This window comes from Equus quagga, chromosome 8 (genome assembly GCF_021613505.1).
Source record: "Equus quagga isolate Etosha38 chromosome 8, UCLA_HA_Equagga_1.0, whole genome shotgun sequence".
In the NCBI taxonomy this organism is placed as follows: domain Eukaryota; kingdom Metazoa; phylum Chordata; class Mammalia; order Perissodactyla; family Equidae; genus Equus; species Equus quagga.
In genome coordinates, this window is record NC_060274.1 from 87,647,129 (window position 1) to 87,659,925 (window position 12,797).

Here is a 12,797-nt window from a genome sequence, read left to right on the forward strand (position 1 = left end):
TCCCCAAAACATTAGGGTTTTGCTGGGTTGTTTTTTTTTTTTTGAGGAAGATTAGCCCTGAGCTAACATCTACCGCCAACCATCCTCTTTTTTTTTTTCCAGAGGAAGACTGGCCCTGAGCCAACATCCATGCCCATCTTCCTCTACTTTATATGCGGGATGCCTGCCATGGCATGGCTTGACAGGTGGTATATAGGTCCACACCCAGGATCCGAACCCGCAAACCCTGGGCCACCAAAGCAGAACATTTGAACTTAACCACTGCACCGCAGGGCCAGCCCCACATTAGGATGTTTCTAATTGTCATTTCGTTGCATGGTAACCCTCAATGTCTAATTATTATCTACAGAATTAATTCCAGATTCCTCAATCAGGCATTCAGGGTCCATCACACATTCGGTCCCTGTTAGTTCCTCCCCTGTCTCCCTGGCCTCCACAAGCCCAGCGGAAACCTTTGCTAAGACTATTGCTTTCCCACCCTTTAGTTCTTGCAGAAGCATTATTGAGACAACCGACAATAGACTCTAACCAAAGGCCCAGCTCCAGCCTTTCTTCCTCCTTAAAGTCTCCCCCAGGCCTACTTTGAGTTCTTCTAAAGTACCTGGACCTGGTGTTTATTGAGCACTGCATAGATAGGTGCTTCCCAGTCATAGAGATTTGCAATTAGTAAAACTTTTTTAAGAAGAGGGATGGGCAGCTTAAGTTGTTTGTCTTAAGTTGGGCAACTGAAATGTGAAATACACAGACAGAAAAGAGCAAAAAACATAGACATTAAAATAAATACAAAGCAACCACGACCCAAGTAAGAAATAGGATACTGCCAGCACCTAAAAGGCCCTACCCCCTTGTCTCTCCAGGATCATAACTCTTCCTCCCACAGAGGTGTTTGGTCTTCTGACTGCTATGATAATCATTTCTTTGTAATTTGACTTCCTTCCTCCTGTGTATGTATCCCAAACAACATAGTTTATTTTTTGTCTGTTTTAGAACTTGTACAAATGGAATCACACCATTTGTATTATATCTTTTTCTGCTTATTTTTAGGAGATCGTTCTCTCTCATTGCTTTCTAGTTGTATGGCTGTACCACCGTGTATCCAGTATGCTATAGGTGGACATTGGCTGTTTCCGGCTTGGGGCTAATGTGAACAGCAGTGCTGTACTGATCATTCTAGTCTGATATCCCAGCGTACCTGTCTAAGTGTAGGAGTGACACTGCAGGGTCATGGGGCTGTGTACATCTTCAACCTTTTTAGTTAATGCCAACTTGTTTTTCGAAGTGATGCTACCATTTTACCCTCCCACCAGCAGGTATGAGAATGTCATTGTTCCATTGTCTCCAATGCTTTGATATCACCAGGAATTTAAAGTTTTGCTGATCTGGTGGGTGTGAAATGGTATCTCATTGTGGATTTTAATTTGCGTTTTCTTGAGTACTAATACCGTTGAGTACTTTTCATTTATTTATTGACCATTTAGATTTCCACTTTTGTGAAATGCCTGTTCAAATCTTTTACTCATTTTTCTATTAGGTTGTCTGTGTTTTATTTGCTTGAGGTTTTTTTTTTAAACTTTTTATTGAGATTATGATAGTTTACAACCTTGTGAAATTTCAGTTGTACATTATTGTCTGTCAGTCATGTTGTAGGTGCCCCACTTCACCCTTTGTGCCCACCTCCCACCCCCCTTTTCCCCTGGTAGCCACTAATCTGTTCTCTTTGTCAACATGTTTAACTTCCACCTATGAGTGGAGTCATACAGAGATTGTCTTTCTCTGTCTGGCTTATTTCACTTAACATAATGCCCTCAAGGCCCATCCATGTTGTTGTGAATGGGACGATTTTGTCCTTTTTTATGGCTGAGTAGTATTCCATTGTGTGTGTGTGTGTGTGTGTGTGTGTGTGTGTGTGTATACACCATATATATATACCATATATATACACCATATCTTCTTTATCCATTCATCAGTTGATGGGCACTTACCTTGCTTCCACATCTTGGCTATTGTAAATAATGCTGCAATAAACATAGGGGTGCATGGGACTTTTGGAATTGCTGATTTCAGGTTCTTTGGATAGATACCCAGTAGTGAGGTGGCTGGGTCATACGGTATTTCTATTTTTAATTTTTTGAGAAATCTCCAGTGTTTTCCGTAGTGGCTGTACCAGTTTGCATTCCCACCAGCAGTATATGAGGGTTCCTTCTTCTCCACAACCTCTCCAACATTTGTTACTTCTTGTTTTGGTTATTTTTGCCATTCTAATGGGTATAAGGTGATATATTAGTGTAGTTTTTATTTTATTTCCTTGAGTATTTTATGTACATATATATGTATGTATTTTGAATATTATTTGTCAATTACATGTATTGCAAATATCTCATTCTGTGACTTTGCAAATATCTTCAGTCTTTATGGTGTCTTTTGATGCATAGAGTTCTTAATGTAGTCAAATTTATCTTTCCTGTTACGATTAAAGGGAAATCATATCTTTTTGTCTTATTTAAGAAACCCTATTCTACCTTGAGGTCATGAGGATATTCTCTCCAATCTAGAAGTTTTTCAGTTTTGCCTTTCAAATTTAGGGCTTTATCCACCTGGAATTTCTATTTTAGAACAGTGCGAGGTGGGGGTCAAATTCCGCCCCCCATAGGGCTAGAATGTTTTGGCATTTTTTGTTTTGCCAAGTAAGGACTCTATTAAACTACCTTCGCTCATCACTATTGCTTCATACAAAGAAATTTTAATACCAAAATATGGGAAGAACATAGGGTCAGAAGAAAGGAGAATCCTTTAAATCAAATAATTAACTGTTTGAGTTGTACTAATTTGTCCATATTTCTCTCATTTTGTTGCAGGTCCTATGCAAAGCTTTGCCTCAGCACCAGTTCTTGGAGATACATGAAGGAACCTTATTTTTTGACTCTGAAGGATTGAAATTCCCCAAGTCTAACAATCATATAAATGTCCAGTGTTTCAGACCTGTCCTGGGCAGCCACAAAGCCTAAGGACTTTTAGCACTGCACCAGGGACCCACACTGGCCTCCAGAGACCCAAGATTTGAATGTCTTTGGCTACTTGCACTGGGAAGTCACACTTAAGACTAACCCAAGTCCCTCACACTGCATTTGAAACCCTGCCTTCTCCCCATCAAGTATTTGAGTGCCTACTATGTACACCCGTAGTACATGCCACACACCAAGTTCCAGGCCCCCTTAGAGCTTGCTGTTCAGCAGGGGGAGATGGGCAGTTACCAGAGAGGGTAAAGACAGCTGGGTCGAGGGTAAGCCTAGGTCTGAGTACATCATGGTGGCCAACTCCTCTTTGACAGGGTTGAGTAGATGGTTCTTCCCCTGGAAGCCTAAGTTGAGACCCAAAGTCTAAGTGTCAATTTTAGGGGCAAGTTGGGGGTAGAGGAAGAGGTCGTAAGATGACGGGCTCCAGGGCCTGGGAGAAGAGCACAGGCAAAGACTTGGAAGGAGCGAATGTTCTTTGGTGTTATGGAACCTAAATGGCAAGGAGAGTTGGGCCAGAGATGAGGCTGGAAAATGAGGCCAGTAAGGATGAGGAGAGCCCTGTCAGCCTGGTAAAGGAGTGTAGGCTTGACCTAAAAGGCAAGGGGAAACCTTGATGGGCTTCCCCACGGGCAAGTGGCAGTGTGGGTGCTGCATTTGAGAAAGCTTTCTGATTTGGGGCACCGCTGCCTTCACACTGCCCTTACCTGTGAATTCAATGTTGTTTTTCTGAACTCAACAACCGAGTGGCCCATCTCACAGTTGTCCACCCACTTTAAATCACATTTGCTGCAAACACTTAGGCCCAAGAATGAAACTCCTATGACACAGCCCTCTGTCAAAAACCAGCCACCGTGAGAAGACATGTTTTCCTCTGATTTCATCAGAGATTAGATTAGCAGGGTTGTCAGTGAAAAGCAATTATAACAGGGGAACGGTGCAAGGATAGCACAGGGAACAGGTTAGCATCTATTTAAGTACCTCTCTGGGCAAAGTGGAAACGCAGGAGACACTTGCCAGCAGCGCTGTGTTGCTGTGTTTAAACTTGGGTAAAACTCACTTTTTCTTCCTGTAGTTTACAAGCAGGAAGGGAGTGCTTTATGTTCTATGGTTAACATCTGGATTTTCATTTATACTCGATCCACCCCATGACATTTTTTTCTCTGATAAACTTTACCAGATGAGCCTCGTGCTCTGGGGAATGATTAAGGCAAAGTAGGACAGTTGGAGAATTTGAAAAGGAGGCTTTCCACCTGCCCCTCCTGGCTCTGCCCTAGAAAACAGTCACTCAGCAGCGCTTCCTAGAAACCACGGAGACAGAAGTCAAGCTACCCGGTCCTTGGCTGCCGTGCTCCTGAATTGGTTCTTTGTATACGATCATCCCTTAGACACCAAAGCTTCTGTGCCCTCAACAGATCATTCACTCCCACTAAATGCCTTCGAAATGGAAATTCCCAGGTAAAGTTTTAACAGGTGAAGATGAATGAGGGTTTTTGTGTGTGTCACTCATTTTATGGTCATTTAAAAGCACACGGCCAGCAGGACTGGAATTTTTAAACCTTACGTATTTTATAACCGTTAAAGTGTGCTTTTCCTTTATCGATAGATCCCTCATTTTGAGCCTCAAAGTTTAAAATATTTTTGAGAGCCATTAATTCCAATCCTTTGAGCATCTGAGCTTAATGAACCCTTAGAATTTTTCTTTTGGGGCTTTGTTGGAAGTAAAGGATACTAGTCCCTATTCCTCTGGTTGGAAAACCTGGTTTTTGTTTCCTTTTAAGTGATCAGGTTAAATTCTGTGACTCTTCTCCCTTGAAGAGCAGGCTGTGTTTCCAAAGTTTCTGATACAATTCCCAGGGGATGTGGAAGGGGTTTCCTTCACAGACGTGTTGTTTATGGCAGCTGAGTCTCAGTTCATAGAAACCTGCATTCAGAGAGCCAGAGTCTATTCCAAAGCACAGGATGAAGATGCTAGAGAACCGAAATGCTCCATACAACAGAGAAATGTGTTAACTTACAACCTGACAGCTAAAAACATACTTCCCTCTGCTTCAGCCCTAGCAGGAGTAAGATCCACTCAGTCACAAAACTGCTTACTGTGGTTGAGTTGTTGTCTGGGGTCCAGACAACAAAAGATCTGCTCAAAAATTTGATATATACAAAGTGATGAAGTGTCTTGCGAGGTCCAGTAAAGTGCCATGGCAGTCCTTTCCGCTGGAATAATCAGAGAAGGCTTCCTGGAGGAAGCGTCATTCACATTGCTCCTTGAGTGAAGATGGTAAGATTTTGAATAGAAGCAGTAAAGATAAGAGCAGATATTCAGTCCACCCATGGGGAGCCATGGCTTGTGATGCAGGAGAGGAGGAGGTCAGAGTGAGGAAAGTTCTAGGAGGGGAGTAAAGAGTGATGACAGAGGAGGGTTAAGGAAGAAAACATTCTCAAGGGATGCTATAGCCAGAAGGAGCCTGAAGTCTGGAAACCACCTCCGAGGTCACTCTTGGTGAGAACACAGGGATTAAGCAAAACAGGGTGAGGAGGGGAGACCCCTAGTGGCAGATACAGGAGGAAGAGGAAGCACCTGTGAGGGGTCGTCTGTGTCGAGGACCTGTGTCGGGTGGCTGGCCTTCCAGGGTCAGGAGTGCGAAATACCTTCCATCAAGTAAGCCGGAAAGTTTGGAAACTGCAGTTACCTTGATATCAACTTCACAAACCAAAACATTTTGAAAAGAAACATCAATTTGTTTTCTTTGGGGACCAAAAGATGTTTTATGCACTTTCAAGCTGTGACAGATTTCCAGGCCAAGCACAGTATTCATTAAAATCAACTGTTTCACTTGATCTAGGCGGTTACACAGGAGTACGCATAGTTAAAATCAAGTTGTATACATAAGACATTAAAATTTTTTTAACTGTAAAAAAAACCCAACCATTTCAAAATGTCATTTATTCCTGGAGTTAGGTAGGCATGGTCAATGGAAGAAATATGGTTTACATTTCTCACGCACATCTTTCAAGAAAACTGCAAATTCAAAAAGGCTGGCATCTCTGACAGAGAATTACAAAAAAGGGCCCGCATTTTCATTTCGCTAGGCTTTGGCGACGATAATCAGCATCACCCCGTGCTTTTCCTCGGGGCTTTGTAACTTACAAGTTAGGACCCCACAAATAGGAGGTAGACAGGCCTGGGTTTGAAATCCAGCACCCACACCTGCTGGTTACTTAACATCTCTGAACCTTGGGCTTTTCTTGCATGCACTGGGTTTAGATGACGAACATGTAGACACATTCGTTTGTGTTCCTATTTGTTTAATGTCCATCTTCACCCATACGACGCAAGGAGGGATTTTTGTCTAATTCATTCACTGCTGTATCATCAGGGACTAGAACAGTACCTGGCATGCAGTAAGCACTTTGCAAACATTGGATGAATGGATGGACAGACAGTTCTGATTTGTAACTGGGAGAGAAAGGAGATTTATGTAACTGACAGAACACAGGAGAATGAAGAGGATAGTATGAGTTCCTGGGGTTCAAGGAGCGGGGACTGGAAATGAATGACAAAATTGGCTATAAATAGGAATGTACTTATGCATCCTCAAACTGGCCTTGTATCTGATATATGGTTAGCTCTGGATACACGTTTGCTATTACTATCATTTTTAATTCTGTATAGTAACAATTGAGATTCAAATGAATTTTTACCTAACGTGTAGAGTCTAAAGGATAACAAAATAAACACTCCACCACCTGACTTAGATGGTGTGTCTCACCCCTCTAAGCCAGGAAAGAGAAGGGAAGAAGAGGGAAGAAAGGCAGCGGGAAGCACGTCAGACTCCTCCCACATGGACCTCCTCCCTTGGGCTCCCAGTCCAATCACTACCTCAGTTTCCCTAATTGACTGCGGGAGGATTTCTGTGTACGGAGAACCCCAAAAGGAGAAGGCAGAAGACAGTGCTACATTTTTGTGTGAGCTTGGGCAAGTTAAAAAAAGACCTCTCTGGGCCTATGTTCTGAATAAAATACAGGAGATGTTTCTAGTGGTTTTCAAATACTCTCTTAGATGGGAAACTGCTCAAATAATATCCTGCCCCGGATGAATGATGAGTAAGGCCGCTCTGACTGAAGTGGGCACCTCCCCAGCACTTGACCATTTATTCTTCCATATTTAGGTTTCCATGACTCAATGCTTCCTGTACTGTATCTGCTCTCACTCTCCACTGGAGTTCTTTTTTGAGTGTGTTTGAATGTTAAGCTAACACTTGTTTCATTGCTTTAAAAGAGAGGTGCTTTGAAGAAGCCCTGGTCAATAAAGCAGGAGAGAGCATTTTTATGGTCCTGTACCTTAATTAGGAGAGCATCTAGTTCATTTTTTAATTTTTTTTATTTTTTAAGGAAGATTAGCCCTGAGCTAACTGCTGCCAGTCCGCCTCGTTTTTGCTAAGGAAGACTGGCCCTCGGCTAACATCCATGCCGGTCTTCCTCTACTTTATATGTGGGACGCCTACCACAGCATGGCTTGCCAAGCGGTGCCATGTCCGCACCCGGGATTGGAACTGGTGAACCCTGGGCTGCCGAGAAGCAGAACGTGTGAACTTAACCACTGTGCCCCTGGGCCAGCCCCCTCCTGTTCATTTTAAATGGATTTAATCCCATCCTAAGGCTGACCAGCATTCCATTTCTGGGAGTTGATGTCAAAGAAATATCTAAAACGAAGAAAAAGCTTGCTGCATGGAGTTCTCTGTCATGGCATTTTTCATTATAATGAATAATGCAAAATTGGGATCAACCAACAGAGAAGGACTGAGTGATATTTAGTTGTAATACTAATCACACTTAGATGCTCATTGTAACATTAGACAGCTGTTAAAACAATCACTGAATGGGCCAGCCCGGTGGCATAGTGGTGAAGTTCTGCTCTCTGTTTAAGTGGCCCTGGGTTTTGCCAGTTCGGATCCTGGGCGGGGACCTATACACCGCTCATCAAGCCACACTGAGGCGGCATCCCACGTAGAAGACCTAGAAAGACTGCAACTAGGATATACAACTATGTACTGGGGCTTTGGGAGGAAAAAAAAAGGAAGGTTGGCAACAGATGTTAGCTCAGGGCCAAACTTCCTCACCAAAAAAAAAAAAAAAAATCGCTGAGAACTGGGGTAATGTGGAGAAGAGAAAAACGCAGAATACAAAATCCTACAAAGGGAGGCAGATTGCAGGAGGGTAAGAGTCCAACTTGCTTCCCTCTGCATTTCTTCTTCCTCCTTCCTGTGTCTTTTCTCAGTTTCTCCCCTGTTGCTATGAGACCGTGGAAAAATGAGTTGACTATGAGGTCAATGACACTATGGTGATTATCTTCTGCTTCTGAACTGTTACTGTACTGGGAGGGGACGGAATCCAAGCACAAGCAGAGGTGGAGAAGACACTGCCTCTGAGTAAAATTCTCTCAGGCCTTCAGCTAGGCCGGTGCCTTTTTTCCCCGTTAGGTCTAAGCATATTGCCTTCACCCTCCTTACTGTTCTAGGGGACTATCTGGTTTTGTAATGAACTATGAGGACGGGGAGCCTGGCACATAGTAGGAGTAGGCACTTGATGAATACTGTGACACAAACAGAGCCATTCCAACACAGGGCTCTGTGGTTGTGGCTTTCCAAGAAGCACGATGTCACTGACATCCTGAAACAGCAAAAGGAACTAAGAAAGCAGTGCTTTCAACCCTTTCTCTTTTACAAAGTGTTTGGTGAGACTGTAAAAGGATATTTAGTACCACAAAAAGTAGGCCAAGGGTAAGAAAAACTCTCCGTACCCAAGAGAATTCAGCTGACCAAATTAAGTCTGATCCAGAATAAATAGTTCTCATCTGGAAATCTAGCAGTTCCAGAAAGTACTGTCCAAGGGGAAGAAGGCCCACGATGCTAATCTGCATAATTATGTGACCCTTTAGGAAAGAGGCAAGAGGTGCCATCGTACTGGGGTGTATGAGGAAAATCAAGTGTGAGAAAAGAACAGTTCTCAGGCCTCACAGAAGGGGACTTTGTTACTGAAGAGAAACCAGGCTCATGTGCCCTTTCTCATGAACTTGACCAACCTCAGTCAGTTTTCCCCAGGCTCACCCTGTGTCCGAAGCCTAAAACACGGTTTCTCTCATCAAATCCCTCCAATAGAAATAATTTCCAAATAGTTGTGTGAGCAACGTGGCTTGTGAAGAAACTCTTTTGAAATGAAACAAGCTTAGCTGTTGCGAACAGGTCAAGACCGTGTTAGTGTTTTATCAGAAAAACCATTATCATTGTCCCCTTAAAGGTCACCTAAAAACATCAAACTAAATCCCAGATCGTAAGAGGAATTTAAACTATCACTTTCTTTCTCCAACAAATTGCAAAAATCCAGGCTTGAAATTGAAAGCAAGAACTTGAAGAGGTATATGTATGCCTGTGTTCACAGCAGCATTTTTCACAATAGTTAAGGTATGGAAGCAACCCAGGTGTCCGTCAACAGATGAATGGATCAACAAAATGTGGTATGTACATACAGCGGAATATTATTCAACCTTAAAAAGGAGGGAGATTCTGATCCATACCACAACATGGATGAACCTTGAAGACATTATCTTAAGTGAAATAAGCCAGTCACCAAAGGACAAATACTGTATGATTCTGCCTATAGGAGGTACCTAGAGTAGTCAAACTCATAGAGATGGAGAGTAGAAGGGTGGTTGCCAGGGGCTGGGGGGAGGCAAGGGGATGGGGAGGTGTTGTTTAATGGCTACAGAGTTTCAGTTTTGCAAGATAAAAAAGCGTTCTGAAGATGGATAGTGGAAATGGTTGCACACAGTGTCGACGTACTTAATGCCACTGATTAAAATGGCCAGTTTTATGTGTATTTTACCACAATTTTTTAAAATCTAGACTTGATAACACAGTTCCTTTCTTTAGTGATGGGAAAGCCGCTAATTTTCTGCCTTCTACTTTTACTGGGGGCACTATCCAAATTATTCTCTACACATCTTATTTTTGGTAAAAAGAGGACTCTGTTACATCCTGTTAAAAAAAAGAAACATATGTTAATACAGAGGAGTCAAACTAATTAATGATAAAAACATTCTTTCTGTAGCACCTTCAATGAATCTCTTCCAATACCTTGTGCCAATAATGATAGTGGTTATGCAGGTAATTCCTTCCCAGCAAACTCCATGGGACAATACTCTGTTTTTTAAGCATCAAGTGGAAATTCATCTTTTTGTTTCACTTATTCATCCAATAATAACGGTGATTACTAACATATATTGAACACCTGCTACATGCCAGGAAATGTGCTAAACCCTTTAACACGTGTACCATATATTTAATAATCCCGTTAGTAGAAATTATTATCCCCAATTTGGGGAGGAAAAACTTGAACCAAGGTGGAGCTCAAATTGAGATCGCACATAATCCATCACACTCAAAAAGAACGTGGAGCTAACTGTGCAGCTGGAAGAAACGCTTGGGATCTTCAAGCTCACCCCCTTCATTGTCGTTTACCTTCTATTATTATGGAAAATTTCAAATACATACAAAAGTAGTCAGAAGAGGATAATAAACTGCCTTTTATAATATAATAAACCATTCGCTTCAGTAATTATCAGTTTATAGTCAGTCTTATTTCATCTTTACCCTCACTTATTTTCCTCCATCTCTAGAATTTTTATTTTTTAAACTTTTTATTTGGAAATAATTTCAAACATACATATAAGTTGTAAAAATAAAAATAGTAACAACAGCAACACCTGTTACATTTTACCCACATTCATCTATTATTAACCGTTTATTCCGTTTGCTTTATTTGCGCACTCTCTCATTCTCAGACACACACACACACACACACCCTCCCCACACACATTTTTTTCTGACCCATTTGAGGGTAAGTTACGTACATGATGGCCCTTTATCCCTAAATACTTCATTGTGTATTTCCTAAGAATAAAGATATTCTCTTACATACCATACTACTGTTATCAACTTCAGTAAATTTAACGTTGATTAAACGTTGATTAAACCATCTTAACTACTCTACCTTTCGTATTCCAGTTTGTCCACTGTGTTCTCTCATTTCTTTCCCCTCCAGTACAAGACCCAGTTTGGGGTCAGGTATTGCATTTACTAGTCAGCTTCCTTTAATCAGGAGCATTTCCAGAGCCTTTGTCTTTTATGACATTGACATTTTAGAAAAATAAATCCTTCTTCCTTTTTTTAATAGGATGTTCCTCATTTGGGGTTTGTCTGCTGTTTCCTTATGATTAGATTCAAGATAGACATTTTTGTGCGGAATACTGCCTAGGTGATGTTGTGTCTCTTTCGGGGTATCACATCTGGAGAATATGATGTCCATCTGCCCGTTATTAGTGATGTTAATCTTGCCCAATTTCATCATCGTTCAATTACTGGAGTTTTTTTCCCTCCCTTGCAAATAATAAACCGTCTGTGGGGAGACACTTTGAGATCATGCAAATATTCTGTTTGTCATCAAAATTTCCCCTAGACTCAGCATCTGTATTCAGTTACCTATTGCTGAATCATAGAGTATGCCAAAATTTAGTAGTTTAAAACAATGTTTATGATCTCAGACAGTTTCTGTGGGTCAGGAAATTGGCAGTGCCTCAGCTGGATGGTTCTGCCTCCGAGTCTCTTGTGAGATTGCCGTTAGCTGTCAGCCAGAAGCTGCCGCCGTCGGAAGGGTGTCTGGGGCCGGAGGATCTACTTCCGAGCCGCTTCATTCACATGCCTGGCAAGTCAGTGCTGGAACTGAGGAGGCCTCAGTTCTCTGCCACATGGACCTCTCCCTAGGGCTGCTGTGTGTCCTCATGACATGGCACCGGCTTCCTCTAGAGCAAGTGACCCTCAAGAGAGCAAAGAGCAATGCCTCTTGTGACCTAGGCTTGGCAGTCACACACTGTCGCTTCCACTACAGTCTACTCATTAGAAGTGAGTGACCAAGTACAGCCCACATTCCAGGGAAGGAGAATTAAGCTCCAACATTTTTTTCTAAAAAAGTTCCAACTCTTGCAAGGGGAATATTAAAGAATTTGTGGACATATTTTAGGAACATCACAGCATCCACTGATGATTCTTGCCTGTTTCAATCTTTACTCTGATAGCTGCAAAATAATGATTTTCCAACTATCCTGTATTATTTTTGAAGCAAATCTCAGCATCACGTCATATCTGAATATTTAAGAATGTATCTCTAAAAGACAAATATTTTTTAATATTATAAACTGATATCAAGTTTATCAGTATTAGCAAATCAGTATTTAAATTTCCCTTTGTCTCAGGCATGCTGTGGGGTTTTTTTTAAGATTTTATTTTTCCTTTTTCTCCCCAAAGCCCCCCGGTACACAGTTGTGTATTTTTAGTTGTGGGACCTTCTAGTTGTGGTACATGGGACACCACCTCAGCATGGCCTGACAAGAGGTGCCATGTCCATGCCCAGGATCTGAACCTGCGAAACCCTGGGCCTCCGAAGCGGAGTGCACGAACCTAACCACTTGGCCACTGGGCCAGCCCCAGGGATGCTGTGTTTTTTATTAAGATACAATTCACACGCCATAAAATTCACCCTTTTAAAGTATACAATTCAGCGGTTTACAGTATTTTCACAGTGTCATACAGTAATCACCACTATCTAATTCCATCACCCCAAAAAGAAACCCCATACCCGGGGCCGGCCTCGTGGCCGACTGGTTAAGTTAGTGCACTCTGCTTTGGCGGCCCTGGGGTTTCGCCAGTTCAAATCCTGGGCGCAGACATGGCA